At 36.0% G+C, this 7,540-nt stretch overlaps 1 non-coding gene across 1 annotated transcript; it reads right to left on the bottom strand.

The window, feature by feature from the left end:
* Positions 1-2,622: 2,622 nt before the first annotated feature.
* TRNAA-AGC (transfer RNA alanine (anticodon AGC)) lies at positions 2,623-2,695 on the bottom strand. The gene has a single exon. It is a non-coding gene; the product is annotated as a tRNA-Ala (tRNA).
* Positions 2,696-7,540: the final 4,845 nt, after the last annotated feature.

Raw genomic sequence — 7,540 nt, forward strand, 5'->3', positions numbered from 1 at the left:
CACGTTCGAATTCAGGGATTTTATCTTTGAGCGAGTTATCCACCAAGCAGATATGAAGGACACATCAAAGCAGAAGCATGCTATGAGATAAGTTTTGTCTAAAAAGTAAACTGAGAAAAAATAGTCTAAAAAACCATAAATATCCTTGGATAACTCAGACAAATAAAAATATTCCCTTGGATAAAAATATAGGAACTCAGTTAAGAAAACTTGAGTTGTGTTCGACCTCAAAATTTATATTCAATCAAAAACACTTAATGAGTCAAAAATTATTCACAGATGAATGGAAAATTCTACAAAATTTTCAAAAGTTCTGATCGCCACCTTGAAATAAGTTTCATTGGTGTTCCCGCTGCCTGATTACGTCTCATTTTGGATAAGCTGTTCGACAATGGCTTTTGGTTCAGAAAGTGTTTCAAAAAACTTCTTAAAGAATTTTGGCCGGACTGTCGGAATCTCTCATTCCCTTTCACTTTTCCCACCACGAGTCTTCATTTTGGGTCATTGTGTCATAAAATGTGCCCGATAAGAGGTTATCCCTTCTTCTTGTCAGATTTTTCATTGGACTTCTCATACACATATGTGTGTATGTGTGTGTGTATACATATATATACACATGCACACATATAATATTATATATATATATGTATGTATATAATGATAATAAAATGAATATATATATATATATATATATATATATATATATATTCATTCACATAGATATAAATCTAAGAAAAAGGAATAGGAATACATTTAAAAGGCAAACGCCGGAGAGGTAGGAAAGGCGGAATTGAGCATATCACAAGTGCAAAAAATTTCCTTGACCTTTCCTTTCCTTACACACACACACACACACACACATATATATATATATATATATATATATATATATATATATATATATATATATATATATATATATATATATTCATTAATGTTGAAGGAGCATTGTCGTAGCATACATAAACATTCTTTCGAAAAAGATCTTTTTTGCAAGGCAAATGTTGCAGGAAAACTCCTGCAGCGTTTATTGCCTTCATACCGCAAAACGAGGAACACAAAGGTCATAGACTTGACGCATCGGAACGGTTAGAGGAAATTCTCCGAAAGCATTATACCTTGGATATTAAGAAACCCTCCCTTCTTGACATCCCATTGACTGTCCATCCATCCCACATCGCCTTCTTCTCACAAAGACCACCAAACTCCTCCTCCGCCCACCTTTCGTACCCCTACCCTCTCCCTCCCTCCACTCGCCCCAAAATGGTAATAGGCATATATATCCCAGCGGAACTGGTCGGAAAGAGTCATTGTTGTACCTGATGATGCCGTTACTGGTGGAACTAGTTGTCCTTCCATAAAGTAACGCCCGTAAACCGTCATTCACTTGGGTACCCGCTCCCTCGACAACCCGACTGTTACCAGAGGAAACGGGTCATCGGTTATTCGGTAGCCGAATGGGACGAAATGGTGCCCAAGAGAATGGACGCTCTCTTATCCCAATGGAACCATTTCACCCGTTCACCGCCAGTTTCTCCCGGCACCAGCATGATCACGGCCCAAGTGCTCCAGTGTCGAGAGGAAATACCCACTGGTGTTTAATTGCATTTGGAGTGGAAGCTGCGGAAGAAAAATGCGAAATTATGGATAAGGAATAAAAGAGGGGCACTCCCTCACCAGGTGGTCTCATTTTAAACAAAAATAATGCATATGAATAACTTCAGCACCTTCTATCACTTTTTTCTATAGCAGATTACTAATTTAAAACTAATTTATTTTTCCGAAAATCATTCTCATGTCCCCGAGTACTTTTATTCCTATGAAAGGCTTTGCTGCGTTTAGCATAGCAATCGATAAATATAAGGGAACATACGTATATTTTAAGACAGGAATCATTAATGTTGAATGTCATCCCTGTGGCACGAATGGAATAATAAATTCATTGCAACGAAATTCATTAAGCAATACTCGGTTACTAGCGGCACACGTTGTTATTACCCATAAACCCTGGATTACCCATCAACCAGGGCAGTATTCAATCCCTCCGTCGCATATGTTGCCCATTCCGAATGTAGAGTACAAATTCCAAAATATGTGTTGTAATCAATTAGGGAGACATGATGTTTTCAAACGCATCTAGCGGGACTAAAATTATACAAGAGTTTTGCGGTCTTTAAATATAAACACATATAAAGAACTGAAATTACAACGAATTTATAATCAAAACCAATGTAGGTCATTTTTTTGTATGGTAGATGGTGATTAAATGATGCAAAATCAAACATGCAAAAACGAAAAGTAAGTTGTTCTTAATTTTTAGTTACAATATATATGTAAAATAATTCAACTAATATACATAGATCATGATAACTGCAGGTACATGCACTAGGATATCTAAGTGGTTTCTACAAGTTGAACGTGCTTCGTATCTGACACTTTTCTTAAAATACATCTACATCAATACCCTGCAAGCCACCAAAAAGGTGTGTGGCAGGGGGTGCAGCACCAGGAGGAAAGGGTAAGGGATGAGGGGGTTAGGGTTTTTCAAATGGATGGGGAAAGGTAAGGGGAACCTGCAAAAAATATACAATTAAAAAAATATATATATAAATATAAAAAACTTGGAGGCGCCGGGTATCGATCCCGGTACCTCTCGCATGCTAAGTGAGCGCTCTACCATTTGAGCTACGCCCCCGAGAAAATTCGAGACGATCTGTTAATTACAAGACGACGACAACTAAGACTATATGAGGTGAAAACGTACTAGATTACCTAGAAAGAAAAATAAAAACACTTTTCCCTCTAGCGTAATCTGATACTTTTTGATCCTGACCCCTTATTGTTCGTGAGAAGAATGACAATTTAAATCTATCCGTTTTTCATTTAATCCCTCTAAGTGTTAATGGCATGATCTCTCCTACCATAGAACGATGGGGCTAATAAAACATTTTCAACATCATCGCAAAAGAGACCCGCTTCCAATTTACGTTAGAGATTTAATCTGTAATTTTACTCCGCGAATAATGTTCAACCTAGTTCCTCTTATAATCTTCATACGCTGCTCAGTTCATCATATTAATGTTTTACAAATCTAGCTCATCAATTCTGCACGCGCTCCATTAGGATCCCATACTAGCAGCATATTTAGAAAAACATTTCTCTTGAACCTTCTCGTCACATTTGTAATAATATTGTAATAAATGCTAATGTTTTGCTAATTAACAATTATTGCTAATATTCTGGATAAAAATTGCGAAGTTTACGAAGTTTACGAAGCAACTTCTTCCAGTTCTGTGTATCTGCTAGTCATAGGTAAGGAAAATCCCGAAAGTAAACTCCGGTGCCTCCTATCGTGTGCACTTTCAAAAAACTTTCCTCCATTTTTAGGCACCGATATTTGTTCGGAGGTTATTGAGCTTGCCCAAATGAGTGGACAATTGGTAACAGAACGGAAACTCTAATTTGAAGTTTATAGAATAACAATTTACGAGTAGGAATAGGCACATTCTTTGGAGAATATATCACAAATGTCCTTTAAGTTTCCTAGGAATAATTTTGAAACTGACAGCATTGATATCGTATCCGCTGGAAATAGACTGTATGTAGCGTGATGTGGAAAAAATGTCCGAGCAGTATTTCTCCCTGTCCTTTCTCTGAATGATAAGCATTATCATTAAATTTTAACTTCCGCCCCTTGTCGGTTATATGCTATCCGTTCTGTCCCTTCCATTTTATTATAATTATTATTATTACGATTATTATTAAAGGATATTGTTACAAGTTGGCCGTTTACCAGATGGTAACATACATTTAATGGTCATTCATGCATAAAATGTCACTCATATACACGCCATTTTCTCATGAATAATTTACATTAAAAATATATATTTTTTAAATACATTTTATGCGAAGGGCTCTAATAGTTTTGCAGGTAGACAGTTCCAGTCAACGATTGTTTCGTTGAGAAATGAAAATTTGTAATCATTGATATTTGCGCTTGGAACTTCACCTTGTACTTACGAGCATTGCTCCCTAAAAAGTTGTGATTTAAGACGCCCTTCCTTAATTCTTCCCAAGCTTTGTCTCCCTTAAGTATGTGGAACAGTTCACAGCATCTGATTCTTTTTCTCCTCATTTGTAGATTCCCAGCCCAGTATTTTTAACATATCTGTCACACCCTCCGTCCTCCTGTGCTCCACAACACACATCCGGCAGCCTTTCTTTGCACCTTCTCCAGTTTTGCAATTAGCCCTTCTTCATGTGGGTCTCATAATTGTGATGAGTACTTCATACAGTATCTTATACGCCTTTGAGGTTTCTCATCGCCCAATGCACCGTTTGAAAGCTTTCTTGCAATAAATTTTAAGTTCGGTCCCCCCTCAAATCCTTAGGAATGATATTTTCAGAAAATTTGTAGTGTTTTATCGAATGCGTCGCGATCCTACCACTTCTCTTACATATACTGCACACGGTATTCATAACAAGCAATATAAAAATAGTATCTAATAAGTGAAATGCGGGTATAATCTCGGAATCATGTAAAAATATCAGCGATATCACATTAGTAATGTTGAACAGGTTCTATAACTTTGGATGGAGAGAATGATCATGCTGATAAGGCCCCGATGCTCACGCTTCGCAAGCATATTTGTGGAACCCCATGAGAGGAAGATTCTTCCAAATGACAGTAAAATAGTTGCCAAATTAATAGATCATTAATAGCTTATTTAGTATAGTCATCCGTACCGAGTATCTTAAGGATAACATCCTCATCAACTTTGGTCACAATCAAATCATGAGCCTCAATGTAAATTGTTAGTAGGTTCAGCACTTAAATTATCTTGTCGCTCATTTTTTTTATTTCACCTAAGGACTCTTAGGTAGGTCGCACGGTCATCTCTCGATGCGTTGATCACTCTAATGCTACCATACTAGATGGTTGAAAAGTAGGTAGGTGAAAATCAAAAACCTTTGTCCAAGAATTCATTTACGCCTACGTCTATGAACTTCAATGTTACAGAGTGATAATGACTGTAGACTTAGTTCATTTTTCCGCACAAATGGCATCCCAGTGGATTTGGTCAATGACAGATATACCAAGGTATTTTTCAGTATATCACAGTAATTAGTGTTTCGATTTCTGGTGCCTGCTGTTGTCTATTCATCACTTATTACTTGTGCAGGTATCAAGTGCTGCGAGATGATGTTCAAGTTCCCTCATTTCATTCAGTTTTATCACTCCGCACTGTACGTTTCCGTAAATAAATTATAATTTTAAAGATCGTCTAGAACGAAGATATGAGGATTTTGAATTCTTTTCAAATTAGAGGCTCTTTTCGGACTTAATTATTGGGTTAATCAAACGCCTCGTGGCACGAGAAAATTTAGGATAACGTACGAATCTTAGACATCATCACCATGACACTTTTTCTAGCGTGAAAGTCGTCTTGACTTTCAGTAAAATCTCAATTATAAATTAAATCAGCAACAGATACTCGATGTTCGCCCAGTCTTTGTTTGAGCAAGATCTTGCGATCCACAGAGAATATGTTTGAATAGATATAATGTGATGTTAGATTCCTAGGAATTTCTCTCAGAAACAATTGGAGACGATCGACTTGGCAAACAATCTCATTTTGTCCACCTGTGACATTAATTGGATACAGGTTGTCATAGTTTTCGGTCATTGATCATCTTAATTCACTGCTCTAGTTTTTTGTTGGTTAATCTTCGACCAGTGAGAGCGTAGAATGAGTAATTTCTGCCTTCAGCCTTTATCTGCTGTTTGAAAATCTCGTTGAGGACGTCATCATTACTTGAAGGAATTATTTTTCCGTAATTCATTCCTTTGGATGAGCCGAGACTCATTCAAGAACCGTTTGGCAGTTCCTAAGAAATGTACAATGAATTGATTTAATATATTTTTCTCCTCTCTTACTTCTCACTGCATAAAACAACTTCTAGACATATCCCTTCGGATTTTGCTGCTACACGTAATGGGAAATGCGTGATGAATTTGGTTAATTGATCATTTTTGCGGAGAAAATATTTCCCATTTCTCGATGCCACCTTAGACACTCATTTTTTTAAATAAATAGATAAATTTCTTGGTACCACCGTGGAGAAACCATTTGCTTTACACAATTGGCTATAAAAATGTAGTTAAAGTTGATAGATTTGATCTTTATTATTCTTCCTTAGACAGGAAGTTGGGAACCATCATTCTTTATTTGTTTGTTTCACGATTGATTTCCCGATTCTGGTTTTGAGTTGGAATTAAACGCGTCAACAACAATAGCGACATATTCAGATTAATGGTCTCCTAATTCTCCAGAAAAAATAATATTTTTAGGTTCTTCAGCAAATGTGAATAAAGCCATTTTTAAAAAAGATAAACTTTAAAGTGTGTGAGACACCATATGAAATATTTCATGACGTTTCACTCTAGCTATTCTTAAATCCTCAATAATTATGTAGCGTAATATCTTCGATACCGTGAACTTTGCATCAGTTTTCATCCTCACCGTAATATTTTCATTTTAATGTTTTAGCCACAGAAATACACAGCACATTGATGATGATGATCTCAAATAACAAAGAAAATCTATTCGAGTTAATGTTTGGCAAACTTTATCCGCGCTTCCGACAACGTGATTAATCTTAGGGTTCCCATCTATGACAAATTAATCAACTAAAAAGTAGAGCAGAGAGCAGAAAAAAATCTTGGCATATATTGCCAAATGTAGCATAAACTGAAGGCCTGCCTAACTATTAACACGTGGAGCTTAAAATGATTAGTTCCTTAGTAGTGGAAAAAAACAGTAACTTAAAAATTTGTTTCTGAAGGAAGATTTTGAAATTCTCATGGTTAGTCGTAAACACTTAAATAGATATTTAGATGAAATACTTAAAACAATCATTAAACAGCCTTCTTACCTCCATAATTGGTTCCTTGTTTACAGAGGTGTGCTTATACCGTTAAGAAAGGTTTGCGAATGAATTTACAGTACTAAATACTCGTGCGTTGCGGCGAATGAAGTCCGAAGGAAGGTCATTTTGGAACGTTCAAAGCAATTCTTGAGTGATTCATAACTGCGTGGGATTGAGAAAATGCGACGCAATGTCCATTCTCAACATAAGCGGAGAAAAATTCAAGCATCCGTAAATTGCTTTTATTACGGCAGGTTTTTCAAAAGAGTTTCCCCAATGTGGGCCATCCAATACTTATTTCTAGAGGTTATCAATATCCATATTTTATATACTTTACTGATATTGATACTTTTAATGCTCACTAATATTTTATAATATTAATGTTTACATTCTGTGGACTTGTTGAATTAGGGGATTTTGTTAATACTCGGAAATATATTTACTTATTTATTTATATTGAAGTAACAGACTCATCCCTTTGTTTCTGGAAGTTCCTGATACGAGTTCAATAATTATTCTTCTGTTTTCTTAACTGCAGCTGTCCCATAATTTTAACTCTATGCCATACTGTATCCATTTACGCTGTTGTTACATGTTTATATATACTTTT

The sequence above is a fragment of the Hetaerina americana genome, unplaced genomic scaffold, assembly GCF_022747635.1.
Source record: "Hetaerina americana unplaced genomic scaffold, ioHetAmer1.1.p SCAF_4, whole genome shotgun sequence".
NCBI lineage: Eukaryota > Metazoa > Arthropoda > Insecta > Odonata > Calopterygidae > Hetaerina > Hetaerina americana.